Source organism: Cloeon dipterum, chromosome 1 (genome assembly GCF_949628265.1).
Source record: "Cloeon dipterum chromosome 1, ieCloDipt1.1, whole genome shotgun sequence".
In the NCBI taxonomy this organism is placed as follows: domain Eukaryota; kingdom Metazoa; phylum Arthropoda; class Insecta; order Ephemeroptera; family Baetidae; genus Cloeon; species Cloeon dipterum.
Window position 1 is genome coordinate 11,228,962 of NC_088786.1, and position 12,811 is coordinate 11,241,772.

Genomic DNA, 12,811 nt, shown 5'->3' on the forward strand with positions numbered 1-12,811 from the left:
AACCATTGGCTGGATCGTGATTTGAATGTCAGAAAAGCTCCTGAAATTTATAATGTATGCAACCCGTGGAGCCACTATGAGAAGCAGCTTGCCTACAACTTTAATTCTCCTCGAGGATGTTTTTCTCTTACAGGGATAGAAGCACCATTGCAATTGCACGATGACAAAGTGGAGTGGAATGCATACAAAAATTGCTTTTATCCATGCTCAAAGGCTCGCATTTGATTACTCGCAAGAATCGCATTTTTATTAAAAATCTTACTTTTATTACTTTCTCGGATAAAAGAGAAGATGCCAGAGAGAAATTAATATGCAGAAAAAGGTTTCTACGATATAAGGGGGAGAAGATAGAGTACTGAGCATCTGTTTTCTTTCCATTCTATTCTGCGTGCTCCAAGCGAGCTGTTTCAATTTGAACAGAGAACAAGCTCGTGAACTAAAGACACAATGTTATTGGAGCTCATAAATTAAGTAGGTCGAAACAAAAATCTCTTTGTGTTGTCCAGTCAGCATGCAGCGTCTGGAACATTTAGCTCTCGCTTCGTGCGAAAGGAGACGGGCGGACAGCAGACCGCGAAGAAGATAAATAAAAAGAGCGTCTGTTTATTTTATTAGCTGATGAACTGCCACCACAAAGAGAGAGAGCACAACACGCATCGTTTTCCTCACTTTTTACGATTATTCCTGGCGCTGCAGCCACCAAAAAATAACTTGTTGAGTCGTCGTTACTCGAGTTTGGGAGCACGGATTTCTGGCGACCGTTCGTGCCAAAAACCGCCGCGGCAGCATTGTCGCCTGTGCACGACGGCGCGAATAAAGACGGGGGTTCACAGGGGGAGCTCGCACGCGTTATCAGCGTCAGTTAAAAATGCTTGATTGCGGCCGCGGAGGCGGCTCGCAGGCAGGCACAGCGTCTGCGTGGATTTTGATTCTGGCTCGTTTTTGTGCCACAATAGGGCAGCAGCACGCAGTATTGGTAAACGCGACGGCGGCAGCACCAAGTCGGCCTCGCCGTGTTTACCAGCAGCGAGCGCACTCTGCGCGCCTCCCGCCCATAGTATATTAAATTTGCGCCCAAGAAGAGAGCGGAGAGAGAGAGAGAGAGAGAGAGAGAGAGAGAGAGAGAGAGAGAGAGAGAGAGAGAGAGAGCTATCGCGCAATAGCACGCTCTCAACGTTGCCTGCCCAACTGGTGGTCGGTGCTTTTTGCACAGAATCGATGCCGATACCTGCAAAATCGGCTGTCTAAAATTAAGCAGCAAGACCATTTTAGCTGTCTGCCTGTTGTCTTCGTGCAATTTTTACAATAGACAAAATCAATTGATTTCATAAAACCTGCTTATTAATAAAATTTGTCGATGCCCCCTAAATTGCACGATATTCAAGATTTTTAACTTAAATTGTCTCTTTTCGTTTAAGAGTAGTTACTGCAAAATGTTTACCACATTTGCGGAGTTCAAAATTAAATTGAAATTTGGTTGGGAAAAATTCTAATATCTGAATTAAAACTGGAAATTTGCTAATCATTTCCAGCAAGCGCGGGACTTATCAGGAAAATTTTGAAATTAATTAAATTCTATGATTAATTTAATTGTTTCAGCAAAATGGCAACATTAGTGCTAAATCAAGGAGCCTTTAAAAAAGAAGACTGTCAGTCATTGTTAAATCATTTTTTCTTGCTGCCCGGCGTCATGGTTATGCAATTTCTCAGCGTGCGTGTCAAGCCGGTTGCCTAATTCCGCTGCCGGCCAGCCTAAATTTGAATAATTAAGTCACTCCGAAATGGTGCTTTGTTAAGAGGTGTTTTACGGCTTGCAGAGGCGGCTGGGCATCGATTCGTATCGGGTGGCGCAAAATCGATACGAACGTCCCGGCTCAGCTGCCTCCACCACCACCACCACCACCGCTAGCTGCTGCAAGTTATCAGCTCGCTGCTATTCTTCGCCACCCGCGCACCGCAACACACACACATACACACACGCTGCTCACGAGCCGCACCGCGTCAGCTAATGTGATCCCTTCCGTACGTCGGGCGGTTGATCAGCACGCCTTGGCTTCTTCCCACATCTGCAGGTCAGTGCACAACTCGCTCTCTCTCACGCTCGCAGATCGCCATTAACCTAATTGTAATTGGTCATTAGCCGGCGTGCCGGTAATTAATCGTACTGCTTGTTGTGTGTTTGTGTTTATGTTTATATGCGAGCAGCTGGCCAGCAGGCAGTGTAATTAAACGAGCGTTAATTGTACTTGCTCGTGCGGCCGTCGCCTGATTTATTCTCGGTGCCGCCAATATTTGTCTGCGCCACACTAAATATTGACTCTCGACGCGGTGTTTGTTTCGTGGGCGGATCGGCAGACGGACCGCCGGAGACACGCTTCCTTCTGATAAGAATATGAGTCATCTGCCTGGTGTTTTATCACCCGATCCTGCCGCCCCTGCAGCCGCTGCGCCGCCGTTCGCTCTATATAAATACTCTAGGAACAGCGCAATTTATCCTCCGCCTGGCGAATATTAGTTTCCTGCTGCGACGGCGGCCCGAATTTCCTCTCGGTATTTTGATTTATGATTTATGCGTGCCGCGTGCAGGAATTCCGATGCGACAGCATTAAAGCAAGCGCAGTGGCTTGCCTGGCTTTATTAACGATGAGATATGGCTGCACGGCTTGCTCAGCTTTATGAAAAAGTTGCATTTCGCAGATTGGACTGCGGATGAAGGCAAAGTAATCAGCACGAGACACGTGTTATCAATAAGGTAGGATGGGTGAGAAGGGTCACGTGGTGTGCTATGGAAAAAGCAGCTGACTGTAAAGAGCGTTAGTTTGTAGTAATTGGGTGTTGTCACAATCAGGTGGTGCACTATCGACTGCGGAGAAGGCTCATTTGCATCTACATATCCTTCAATGGCAATTGGTTACTTTGCCCTGTAAAACAACATCGGTTCCGTTTCGGCTGTTGCAAGTTGGTATGCATCATCGGTCTCAATTAGCTAATTTCTAAATACCTAAAATTTGATCTATTTTTCGCAGGACCGAGGACTCAACTGCATGATTTAATTTGAACATTTTCTCCTCCATTTTAACTTTCGTGACTTATTTTCATTCTTTTCTTAAATCTACTATTTTCCCAACTGAAATTCGCCCAAAATTTTTCTTGAGTAATTAGCTGACTTAAGATTTTGGATACAATTATTTCAAATTTTCAGCTCACCGGAACAAACTAATTAAGCATGCCAATTAAAAAAATACGCTGTAATTATTTGTACTTTTTACATTTTTTATTTTACTTGATGTCAGGGTTTTACCTGACGATTTTGATCAAAGTTCATTGTTATGTTAGTTTAAATTCCATTTGTCAGCAAAATGTGTTCCGATGAATGTTTTTTCAATTTAATTCCCTCCAGAAGTGACAGTTTAGCATCCCTTTGACCATGCTGTTATTGACTTGTTTTGATTGAATCAGCTTTCGAAAATCGCATTTTGAATGGTACATGCAGCCATACGAACCACATTTCCCGTCGGTTCATCCATTCAAACGGTATCCCCCCTCGATTTCAATTTATCATCCTTTCCGCGCGACTTGGGCCAAATTCTGCAACAATAACACATTGGAATTTTACGCGAGTGTGATTCGCACCACGTCCTCTGGGAGAATTTGCCGCCACCGCGATTGCTGAAGCGGATTTGCCGCTCTCGCGTGCCTGCCCGCGTCAACTTATTATGTGGAGGAGACACCAACAGGCTGTTTCATTACGTTTATTACAACAACTAGCGGCTCGAGACGATCGGCTAAGTGCGCGAATTCAATTAGCGTGACGCAGATGAGAGGAGAAAGAAAGAAAGAGCGAGCGGGAAAGCTCCCGAGAGGACGATACGGGAGGAAATAAAGCGAGAAAAAATGAGGAGGGAAAAAGCACGTGCCAGCAGGCTGAAATTAATGCAAACACTTAGACTTTTAATGTGATTAAGCGCGTCTTGCGGGGCTGGCGCACTCACAGACCCGGCAGCTGGCGGGGACTCGTGTGCAGGCGCAAGGTGCGTTTCTGGTCCAGGCCGGCGTCGACGGCGCAGCTCCGGCTCCATCCATATATCCAGGCAGGCGGGCAGGACACACGGAGTCGAGTGTAAAGCTCTGACAGCCAGCTGCAAGCCGGCTCAATCGATACAAGAAATGCGGGGAAGTATAGTGTCGGTTGCACTTCTTCTTCTCTCTAACAACCCCCATCACTCTGCCGACTTTTTTCTTCTTCTCTTTCTCTCCGTCTGTAATTATTTATCATTTTTTCCTCTCGCCTCCCTGGAGGGTTGGATGCGCCTTTTTGGTCAGACGCGCCTAATTCCCGCCGACGCCCCGCAGAGACGCGCGTCCCCAGGCGTCTTAATCAGTGCTACACAAGTCTTTTTTGCGCACCGATGGAATCGCAATCAATTACGTCCGTAATTGCTGGCCTCCCGTGCGGCCTCTTCGTCCTCTTAATGCTTGTTTATCGCTTTTCTTCGGTGCACCTCAATTTTGGTTAGTTTAAAACGATGCTTATTGCTTTAACTAGAAGTGTGCACCTTAACTATTTGTAATATTTCTGTCAGTAAAATACCCCTTTTTAAGAGTTTCAATATGCAACAATAAATTTTGCATCAAATTTTAACGCGGGAAAAATTGTAATAAGTAGGGTCTATTGTTTTTTTAGAGATATTAAATGAATATTTTGTACTGCAATTTAGGGAATAAACGGAGGAAACTCAATCTTTTTCAAATAAACAGCAGATCCGATATATTTTCGTAAATATCTTTGGTCCTGTATTTGCAACCAATTTTCATCATTCTCTTCGCATCTGAAGTTAAATTTCTCTCTACCTTGTTCCATTTCCTTTTACAGTTTTCCATTTTGAGTGAAGTTAAAATCACGATCAAGTTTGTTAACTGAACCGTAAATAACTAAATTTTATTTTCATCACTCTAATTTTTAAATATTTTAGTTCAAAACTTCTTGAAAATAGTATTAAGGTGAAATAAACAAAAATAAAAACGAATGAAAAAGCTATTGAATTGCTACTTCGTCTCAAGTCACGCTGGCAATATTTGACTTAATAGAATCGTTCAAGGGCCTTTTGAAAGCAACTGGTGTTAAAGCCCATGTTTGCGGAAATAACCTGATCCGCATGCTGCGGAAAGTCACGCTCGTATGAACGCGAGAGCAAAAAGGCAAAGCATGACTGGATGGATTCCTCCGTTGATAACGCAATTTGCACCTGACGTGAAGTTTGCACACACACGCCACAACCCGACTTTATCTACGGCAACAGAAGTGCTTGATTTGTATCGGAGGAGGAATGCAAGCAATTCCGCTCCGAGCACCGTTCGCGGTTGTCGCTGGCAGGTTCATTGGACTGGCAGGTGCGAAGCAACAACATCGGCGCCACATCATTGTGACAACACACGAGCTGCTTTCCCACCCGTATTTTAAATAAGACGAATGCAGATGGATTTTTTGTCAAGATGTTCCCGCAAAGGTCACAGTACGTCGCCTGTGACGTCAGAGCAGGAGCGTCTGAGTCGTAGCCCAAATTCCAATTACCCGCCGCCACTCTTATCCGGCGGCCGACTGATTATATACTTGGCTTGTTAAATGCTGAGAATTTTTCATTAAATATGAGGCGAGAAGCCTTCATCCGGTTGCCGTCCAGTAGGACGAGAAAACGACGGATTGTAAAAGGAAGCGACCCCTAGTTACAAACTTCTTTTTGCCAATTCAAAAGTATGATATTTTATGAAATATCTCTTACGAAAACTTTCTTGTCTCAACTTTATTCCACATTTTGCGACAAATTGTGTTTTATTTGCTTTGAGGCTTGATTTTTAAAAGTGAGTTTTATAAATTGATTTTGCCACAAGATAGACAGAAGATTTTTTAATCATTTTATTGTTAATTTTCAAAATTTGTAGCTGACTCGGTATAGATTAAATCTGATTTTCCTCTATCTTTGCAACCTGATCTGATTTTTTTTAATTTTTAACTTTGCTCTTGACTTGGATGAGGTTAAACAACAATATGGCCTATAATGAAACGCATTAAATCTGAGCCTTGATCATACACCAGAATTTTACTACGGGGCTTAATTTCACCAAGTCACAATGTGAGACCCTGGAGTTACAGTCGGTCGCAGAAAGGGCGAATGCATTAGCAAGTTGGACATAAAACATGTTATTAGGATGTGCAAAGCTAAAGGCCAGGTCGGGGGATGGGGGACGAGCGCGGAAGAGGCAGCAACACTTTTGCGATCACCGCAGGAGGTGGCTCGTCCGTTTTAGTTAATGCGCACAGACCCAGAGGAGTAGGAAGGGGCGTAGATATCTCATCGCGCGACCTATTTGTTAACCTCGAGAGAGATGAACGGTCGTTTATCTCGTCGCACGCACCCTGGAGAACAAGTCTCTGCCCTTCTTTCTGCTTGCTTCACACCAGTCAACCGCTGTAATCAAATTAGCGCGCAGCTCCAAAAGCGCAAACAAACATACGCGTGTGGCAATAAAATTTGCCAACTTGCCGTATTTTGAAAGGGGTTTTTCATCAGCATTAATTAGAGGCTTAAACTTTGAATCCTTTGAAGACATTGGGCCTTTGCTCACATTAAATTGATAACAGAACGGAACATTTATTCGTCAAAGCTTGAATAGCAGCTTTCCCAAAGAATTTCATACTATTTGATTACGCAACATGCTTATTTTATTGCGAACTTTGCGGTCTGATGTTTTGGATGAACTTTCCGGGTATTTGAGGGATATTTTCATCCTGTTTCCATCAAAATCTCTCCCTCTCTAAAATTTTTTCTCAAAACAGTCTTTTTATAATCCATATAATTTAATAACTGTAGGTATCGCCAAGCTCAATACTTAACTTTGCGGCCAAATACTACAAAATCGAAAAATGGGATGAAACAAACAGATATTTGTGTTAAGTTTTCATTGAAATTAAATCACCCCAATGGTGTATTGAACTTGATAAAATGTCAACACGATATATGCATTACCACAGAGAGAATAAACAACAGTATATTTATCAAATCAATTCAACAGGGCTTAAAAGCAATTTGAATGGGTGGAATGTTTAATTTACAATTTCATTCATACTATCTAGAATGTCGAGCGTTTTTGACGGAAGGAAGCAATTTAGACGGTTTTAATTAATCAGTTTAGACCATTTTAAAAGATTTAGATGGTTCAAAAGTTTTTAAAATGCATTATTTGGTTCTGTAAAGTTAGTGGGAGGCACGGTAAAAAATGGCGGGCGCTCTGAATTTCCAACTCTATGAGCTCTGGAAGCTATCTAGAAATGGCGAACTTTGCTCATATAGTTCAACGCCGACAAAGAGAGCAGGATGTTGATAAAAAGCAATCGCGGGTGCTCAATTATTTGCTCTTTGGCTTGCCTCAACGGATCGGGTGCAGCTCCTTTTATTCCGCTCTTTGTGAGCACGAAAAGTCAGATTGACCTTTCACCTTCAACAACGAGAAGCGGCCCTCGTACGTCGACGGCTGCGATAATTAGCTGCTAGAGGCCAGGTGGTGAGCCGCACTCTTAAAACTCCAGCTCCGCTCTCTCGCTTTCGCAAACCCATTTCCGGCGCGCACGACGAGTTATTCTCAAATTGAACAAAGTGCGACGCAATAAAATGCGCCCTAGCTTTCAAATTTAATTTCGCAAACGCGCGCCTGAGAAGCCATAATACGCTTTTAAAGTGTGCACCAGCCGAGCGTGAGAAGGAACAAAAATGCTTGTTGAGAGCTGCTCTCCTGAACTTTCAACCTGTAATTTTTTGCCGCCTACGTATCACATCTCACTTTTGCGCTCGCAAATTGCCTCCAACAGCTCTGTCGAGAAGAGTGAACGCATTCTTTTCGTCGTAATGAATGGCTTTGGACAGCATTTTTTAGTAGTTGTTTATGTATTAATATAAAAATCAAGTGAGCGTGTTTGTTTTTATATACCGTGCTCTTCAAATCAATTTGGTACAAGTTTATCGCAGAGTTAATTCCTTGTTACTAATCGATAAGTATTAAATTAGATCGACGCTAACTCAAATAAATATAAATTGCTATTAAATTTTGTGTTATTATTATTCTGTATTTATTCTGGATGAACAGAGATACACATAACCCGACGGGCCTACAAAAGAGGCCAAGTCGGGAAATGGCGCCTGGACAAATCGGATTAGCCGGGGTTGTCTCCGAAGGCGAGTTCAGGGCGCCGGTCCTCACTTCAGTCTTGGTCCCACGCAGCCATCACCCACCAGGAGCCGTGAGGCCTGTTCGACTGATCAGGATGATGGCCAGAAACTTCGTCTTCAGCTCGGATTGGTTTTCTCAAAGTTGACTTGGCTGAGTTAGAAGCATGGTGAGCAGCCGGGCGTTAGCCAAGGCTTGTCGCTCTTCCACGCTGGCCCCCAGCAACTCGTCAGGGAGATTTGGCGCTGGAACTCGATTCCACTCCCCCGGCCAGTCTTTTTCGCAGGCTTAGAGCCACCCCTCGTCCGAAAATGAATTTCTTTCTTCAGGAGTGCCGGCTGTCGCTCGTTCGATGGTAGGGTTGAGGGCACGGCGGGGTCGACTCTGGGTCGTCCCAAGCTGAGATCCCTCGATGGTCGTTGCGGTGGCCGGTTTCTTGGACGAAGAGCCGCATCCTCCGGCTAAAGAGGACTCCTCTCCGCCAAGGCAGAGCCCCTCGGCGCGATTCTGCGGTGTCGCGAGCGAAAATTCGCAGGGTGCCATTGGCGAGCTACTCGGGCGCTTGTTGGTCTTTGCCATTGTTGCTTGGATGGAATCGTACTCACTCGCCGGGCAGAACTTCAAAACCAGAATTTTGGGCCGAAATCTTGTTCCCCAGAAGAAATTTTGACGTCGATCGATGCGGCGTGAAAAGCTGAGCAAGGAGATGCCAGTTTCTTCCAGTCAAAGTTCAACGCCGGGGCCAAAAGGGGAAAATTCTGAGGAGCGAATTTGAAGTGCGTCCGTTCTTGTTGCCGGCAACAATCGGATTCTTATTATTATTATTATTATTGCATGAGTATAAGTCATGAAATATGTCAAAACTGAGCAAAAATCCTGCTGAAATTTAGCAAATATAATTTTGGGAGAATGAAGAGGGATGAAATGATGAAGACCGATGAATTCAGATGAAGAATTTGGTTGGTGTATTATGTTACAGTTGCAAATCCGATCGGATGCTTAATCAAATACAAGAACTGAAATGGTTTACAATAATAAGTTACAAATTCTTTAGTTTAACTGACGGTTGGACTCACCCCTTTGAATCGGGTTCTGCACTATTAAACGAATCACGTCAGCACCGTGTGGCTGACGGACGAAAACTGAATTCTTATTTTAAAATCATCTTTCTGCTGTTAAACAATAATGCAAAATTACAATAATTCAAACCGCCGACAATTGTTGGCTTCCAACAAAAAGCAGGACCGCGTTGTTGTACCGCTACATAATCATTGAGTCCGAAGTGACCTAGAACTCATTGTAAATTTTTGAGGAAGTTATAGCTGCAAAGTTTTTATGTGTTTCAAATTTAAAAGCGACCATTTCCACTATCATCCGTCTTAGACTATCGAAGATTTTTACTCAAATACCGTTACACCGTCAAAAACCCGTTGATTTCGCTCCGTTGACCCATGTACATTTTTTTACCGTATTCAACAAATATGTAGAGCATTATATGCAAAAAAATAGTAAATACAATTGTCACTAAATGGAAATAGTCTTACATGAGATCCTGCGTATAATGTGTGAAATGAGAGTAAAACCTCTCTCACGATGGGAACGAATTTTGCAATGATGGGAAGAGGAGACGATAAGTAGATCAGTCTATTATTTGGCGTCGAATTCCTGCTCTGGTCGCCGCTCCATTAATTCCGCAAGTCTCAGCGCAGGACTGACACAGCCTTTGTTGGCATGTGACACGCCGATAAAGGGTCGATCCCCTAAGCTAAACACGTTTGCAAAGTGATTTGGTTGAAAGGTGATCGGCAGGCCGCGCGGGAGTTGATTTGCATCGAATGGGAGTCGGTGTGCACACGCGGGCGCAGGTGGGGCGTAATTCGACGCTGATGTCTTGATATTATTAACAGGTTAAGCGACAAAGGAGCAGCCGAGTTCAGTGAGCTGAAATTAGCTTCTTACATCACTCGACGGCAGGCGGTAAGCGACGACGACCGCCATAAAGGAGCCGCTTAACTCTCGCTGCCTTGACGTAAATGAGCGAATTCGCCCCCGTGTATGTATGGAATGGGGGCGAAAAGTTGGCCCGCCGGCAACGAGCCGGCATTACTTTCCAAATTGACTCTCACGAGCGTGGAAGGCAATTTTATTTATCGCCTGCCGCATGCACCGCCAGCATCTCGACGTCAAATGTTTCAATTTGCAACTTTTAATCTTATATACAAAGTTCGTCGCAACTTTTTCTCGCTCTTGGAATGAGAATGTCACCCTTGGGACGAGAGAAACGCATAGTCTGAATTTGACTTTTCAATTAGCCCCTTTTTGATGAAATGATTTCAGAGAAAGAGAGAGGGCAAAAGAATTTTCTAAAGTTGACACCAACAATATTTCTTGCCTTTGAATCGAAAGCTGAATGGAAATACGAGTCGTTAATATGAACTTCAGAACTGTAATTTTTGTCAGAATGGAATTTCATGGCGGAGAGTAAAAGTATTTTTAGCGTGGATGAAATTTATCTGCGTAGACGAAAGGAATGTGGAACAAACAAGCCCAGCGCACTGTCATGTAAGGTACAGAGAATATTATGTTTTTTGGGGCATCCTCTGTTAGGAGCGTGTTGTTGAAGAGAAACGTCATCATGGTCGTGAGAGAATAAACAGGGCAAAATGAAATTCTCCTCGGATGTAATGCATATGCTCTCCACTCCGATTCCATTCCTTTTGCAGAAAGAGATCGCTATAAAAAATTCCACGCGCAAAAACATTTTGAGTCTTTAACTTGGTCTGCGTGAGTTCAATCATCGTATACAAGGCACGTAATATTATTCAGCTACTCACACTGCTTAATATTCTGGAGATTGAATGAAGATGGGAAATTTAATTATCTGCGGATGGAATCGGAACAGTCAATCGCCAATTCATTTCATCCCTCCTCCCGTCTTTCTTCGATTTTCGATAATTCAAGGATGAGTATAATTCGTGCTCGGACTGATAACTGCTCCCTGGCCTCGTTTTAATCGATAAATGCCTTATGAATTTCAAGCACCAAAATTTCCCGCGAGGGAGGAATGCCATAAAAAAGTTTGCAAGCCTCTAAAATGCATTTAACTGATACTGCGCGAGTGAGACTTTCTTAGTTTTTACGAGAAAAGTGATGTCGTAAAACTTTACATCTCTATTCTCTGCAGAAAGACACGAAAATTAATATGAAATTCCTTCCGTAATATTGAGAGCAGGTATTACTATTTAAACTGCAACTCTCTCTCTATTGAAAGACGGACGGCATCGCTCGTAACAACAGGCCAATTACTCCCTTAGATGGAGTAGCTCGTTTTGTGTACTGCAAATAAAAATAATTCAGGAGTTTGGTCGTAAAAGAGTGTTTTCATCGCTGATCCAAGTGTCGTTGCCAGTCGGCAAAGAAACTTTTATAGCCTGAACTGGCAGTCAATAAAAGAGTTTCAAATCATTTTACTCTTTGGACGCTGAATTTATAAACCCTTGCCGCTTCATTACCGAGATGATTAAAAGCATGTTGCCGCTTTCCAATCGTAAATATCGCGGCCAACCTGTTGCGCAAAAACCCCTATTTGACGCTAAATCCGTCAAAAACAGGCAGCGCTGAATTCGGGAAAAGCCGTCAAAGGCTGCAAACTTATCACTTTGGCTCGCAGAACAACTTTTCTCATGAGCCCTAATCCGGCAGAAACTTGCTCGGTAAAAGCATTAGTTTCGTGCGCGCGGCCCATTCGCCGAAAGGGCCAACGCACAGGACTTCTTGCTGCGCGCGAGAAGGAAGTAAGAAAGGGCCGAAACGGATGCCGGACTAAAAGGGCACACGTGAGAGAGCGAGGTTGTAAATATTTGAAATTTCATCCGTGCGCAAGGTGTGGCTGGATATATATTTGCAATTCGAGGCGGTCTCGATTGCCGCCGACACCAACCAACACGCCAGCCTTGCTTAGCTCGGCGTCTGCTGCTCGTAAAGGAGGAAGGAAAACCGATAAAACAAACAAACGGAAGCGGCATTGTGCGTGTGCCGAAACTAACTCACTCGCCCGCTCTCTCGCACCACCAGCAGAGAAAGCGAGCCAAATTGAACAACAGCTGAAAGTAGTCTTGCTGAGTGAGTGCGTTGCTGCACCGACACACAACACACAGCAAGCAGAGAGTTCGCCGGTCGGTGGCACTCCCGCAGCCCCAACGCCCGCCCGCCCCAACGCCCGCCGCGGAGAAATCAATAAATTGCCATCTCGTGATGTGCTTTCAGGTGGAATAAAGCAAACAATAGGCGGTGGCTGCTTTCCGACGAATAATACAAAAATCCGTTAGTGCATGTTTTCCAAGCGCGCTGCCAGCAGATAACGCTGAGCTGCATTTCATATGCCTGGCCTGCCACCGCCAGCCGTGCACCCACCCATAGGTGCTCCGCTGTTGCCTGTTGGCTGGCTTATCTGCTAGCCGGTTGCGTGGTGTGTGCTGAAAGCCCCTCTATCTTACCACCGCGCCTACATAAATTGCGACCGCGTTTTAATGCTGCTGCTGCTGCTGCCGCGAGCGCGCGGGCCCAAATCATGCGCAATGAGCTCAGCGCA

The 12,811-nt window shown here is 44.3% G+C and overlaps 1 protein-coding gene across 1 annotated transcript in view; it reads left to right on the plus strand.

The window, feature by feature from the left end:
• The first annotated feature begins 1,913 nt into the window (after positions 1–1,913).
• LOC135934308 (protein qui-1) overlaps positions 1,914–12,811 on the plus strand; it is a 29,653-nt gene continuing 18,755 nt past the window's right edge. The window contains exon 1 of the mRNA XM_065475949.1: positions 1,914–2,072. The gene's annotated coding sequence lies outside the window, so the exon portion shown is untranslated. The remainder of the gene's footprint in view (positions 2,073–12,811) is intronic.